The sequence below is a fragment of the Morone saxatilis genome, unplaced genomic scaffold, assembly GCF_004916995.1.
Source record: "Morone saxatilis isolate NCDOM2014 unplaced genomic scaffold, NCSU_SB_2.0 Contig3, whole genome shotgun sequence".
NCBI classification, from domain to species: domain Eukaryota; kingdom Metazoa; phylum Chordata; class Actinopteri; family Moronidae; genus Morone; species Morone saxatilis.
Window position 1 is genome coordinate 1,886,095 of NW_023339873.1, and position 3,681 is coordinate 1,889,775.

The window sequence follows — 3,681 nt, forward strand, 5'->3', positions numbered from 1 at the left end:
TCTCTCTGTCTGTCTGTCTGTCTGTTCTCTCTCTCTCTCTGTCTGTCTCTCTCTCTCTCTGTCTGTCTCTCTCTCTCTCTGTCTCTCTCTCTGTCTCACAGTATATTAAACTGTGTTTCAAACTGCATTTTGTATAACCTTAAAAGCCCCACACAAAAAAAGGGGGCATCTTATCTGAATCTTTGATGAGGAAATCATTGATTAATGCGAGCTGTAACTCCAGGAGTGCGGACTGATGTCAGAGACACATCAAATGTAGCTCCCAGGTGTAAATGGGGCTAAAGATTCACAGTGTGACAGGATCAAACTGTAAACACTAAGACAAAAGATGACATATGAATGTGTAACGTTTCCATGACAACTCTGTCAGATAGTTATTTATAGTTATTTATTTCATTTTAACTCTATTCACTACTATTCTTCTATGTTAATTAAAGTTACCATACCGAGGCCCCCCCCCCCCCCGAAAAAAAAACTCCCCACTTTGATGTTTGTCTTGTTTTTCCTTTCTTTCACTTTCTTCTGTTTTGTTCTGTATTATTCTGGGATATAGGCAATAGGGAGCATGTATCAAATGGAAACAAAATGAAACTAAAAGAAAAAGCATAATAAAAAGTGGATTACACTCAAATCTCAACTCAAATTGGTTTCTCTTCAATATTCAAATTTCTGAAAATAAGTGGAGACTTGGGTCTGGAACCAGTGATGATACTGGCACCAGCACTACTACAACTTCCTTGTTGGGTGTTTTATCATCGCCTGATAACACTAAGCTTGTCAGTTCACACAAAGTGAACCCAAGTGTTTGGGTAATGCTGTAATTATGATAATAACAGCGCATCAAAGATGCAAAGCAGACCCGACATTCGGGATCCAACCACGGGCGTTACCGCTGTGATGCTAATTTATGCGGCGACCTGGAGGCCGGCGATAAACCATCTTTTCTCAGATTCCTCACTTCTGTTCCCAAAACAATATTCTAAGTGTTGATTGGCTACAAAAAACATCAACTACGGTCCCGTTGTCTTCCAAAACTTTGCACCTCCTACTTGACAAATTCTGCTTATGAGACACCAACAGCAAACGGCTTCCAACTAGGTAATTCACTCACTGCCAACTTTCCTCAGAAACACTTGAAAAACAGACAGTGAGTAAAAAACCACAGGCTAATTAAGTGAAATAGTAATGGTGAAAGAAGGTGGTAACAATATGTGACAGAGAGAGAATGATAGGAGAACCAAAGGGCAGAAAGAGAGAAAATGAGAAAAAGCTTTCTGTTAAGCGTCTCGATGAGTAAGTGGATGGGATTTGCATCCAGGATGTTTTTGTGAGCTGTTCAAGGAGAAAGGGCTAACAGACTGCTGGGGACCACTCCATGGAGAAAAATAAGGCTGTGTTATGAAAACACACCAAGGTTAACCTAAGCCTATAGTGATAGTTTCCGTGGTAGTGGGAGAAGAAAGGTCACACACTGAACACAGCCCACCAGTAGAGGAGGACAGACTTCTTCTGTTTCCACTGTCCATCATAAGTTTACTCTTTCACAGGACGAGGTTACTTCCTGTTAACAAATAACAAAAAGTCCAAAACCAACAATGAATGTATCTACTAAAGAGTATTGTGTGTGAATCAAAGCCTGACATATCCTTTTGCTCTGAACCATATCAGTGTTGGTTTGCTGTAGCACCCATTGTATTGGTTTGAGATTCTGGTGCTCTGGTTAAACATCCATTAACTGTAGAGGTGTACGAAGATATTGAAAATATTGTATTGCGATATTTGGTTTGTGATATTGTATTGGCTCTGAAAACCACTATGGATTTTTGGGTTTAAACACCCAACTGCTGCATAGCAGTATTGCAAGCAGACTACAATGTTAGATCTTACAGGAACTGTGAAAAATACAAATACAATATCGCAATATACTGAATCACAACCCCCTGTATCGTGATACGCATCGTAACGCCAGATTCTGGCGGGATGGGAATGTCAGTTCACAGCTCTAAAAGCTTGTGTCAAAAAGTGTACCCTCTGGGGAGCGTGAATGTCTGTTTAGCAATAAGTTTATTAGATTTTCATGTGTAACTAACATTTTTGGCCTCATGGTGGCGCACAGAAAAGTAGGATTTTATTAGAGTTTATTCTCTGGGAATGATGAATATCCATGATGGATAAATGGTGGTTTAAATTACTAACAGATGGAAATACAATGGCATCATTTAATTGCATTAAGAACTAAAACTTGGAAGAATATATCTAAAAAATGCCACCTCATAAGAAATGCATGCCATCTGTGTTTGTATGTGTTTGATATGGTCATGCACACTTCTTCACACCCTTCTGCAAGCTGGATCAACAACAAATACGGACAACAATACTGTCTCAATACTGCACTTTGGACACCACAAAGAACACATGTTGCTCCGTTTCACTAACCACTGCTGCTGTTGGAAATCCAAACTGCTGGTTAAGTGGCAGCTTAATTACAGCGTGTTTACCGGGAACACAATAGGTGAAGTGCCAGAAACAGCCAACTGTTGCCTGGCCAAAGTTGAAGGTCAGCGTGAAAGGGAACGGCGAGTGATAAAAATATTTTTGGCAAGAAAATGAGTCGGCAGTCCAGAGATATATCTGCAGCAGCAAATGGTGCTGATATCTTTTTACTGTTCCAAGGTCTGCTAGAACTCCCTGTTTATTGTGTGATGTCAGCTAGTCATCGGAGTGTAACGATGTGGGAAGATTACACCGTAACCGCCATCACTGTTGTGGCAAACATGCGCATGAGACTCACATTCAGAAAGAGTTCACCTTCGTTCACTGTTTTTGAGAATCAAGTGCCGTAAAGTCTGAAATAGAGGCTGCAGCCTTTATTTTAACTGCAGTTAAAATAACTTTATTTCTGATTTCCAACACAGTCAAGTCCTATTTTACATAAACAAAAGCAGCAATGTAATAAAGTTAAAGTACTCATTGTGTAGCGGTGTAGAGGGGTCATTCTGAGGGTGCTGTATTATTATAGCTGAAATGATACACCAATTCACTGACTGTCAGCTATTTTTATATTGATTGATTCTTTTACTTTCTAAAAAAAGTCCAAATTCTCTGATTTTAGTTTTTCAAATATGAATATTTTCTGGTTTCCTTTGTCCTCCGTGACAGTGAACTGATTATTTTGGGGTTGTGGTCAAATTAAGACAGGTGAGGACGTCACCTTGGGCTTTAGGAAACAGTGATCAACATTTTATGGACCAAACAACCAATCGATTAATTAAGAACATGACAGATTAATACTGATCAATACTGAAAAAAATAGTTTGCTGCTCTACTAATAAATGCCTTTTAGGAGCATTTTAACATTGCTGTAATGTTGTCATGGTGAAGATAATACTGTATATGCTGTTGTGTATATGCAACATAATTTTAAGTAAATCTGCAAAAGTATTAGTAACTACAGCTCAAATCAAATATTTCCTTTTGAAAAGCAGTGGAATACTCAAATCTGTGCATGAGTATACTACCTTAGTAAAAGTATTTAGTTACACTCCACCGCTGACCTACTTGCTAGTTTCTTTCTTTGATATGAATTAATTACTGTTAATAAAATGCAACACTTCTGATTTCTGTTTACTAAATGAGAGAAAAAGGGTCCCTAAAGGAAAAAGGTTGGGAACCGCTGCATTA

At 38.7% G+C, this 3,681-nt stretch overlaps 1 protein-coding gene across 1 annotated transcript in view; it reads right to left on the reverse strand.

Annotated features, from left to right (window-relative positions):
• esr2b (estrogen receptor 2b) overlaps positions 1-3,681 on the reverse strand; it is a gene marked incomplete in the record, with an annotated part of 25,246 nt that overhangs the window by 5,478 nt on the left and 16,087 nt on the right.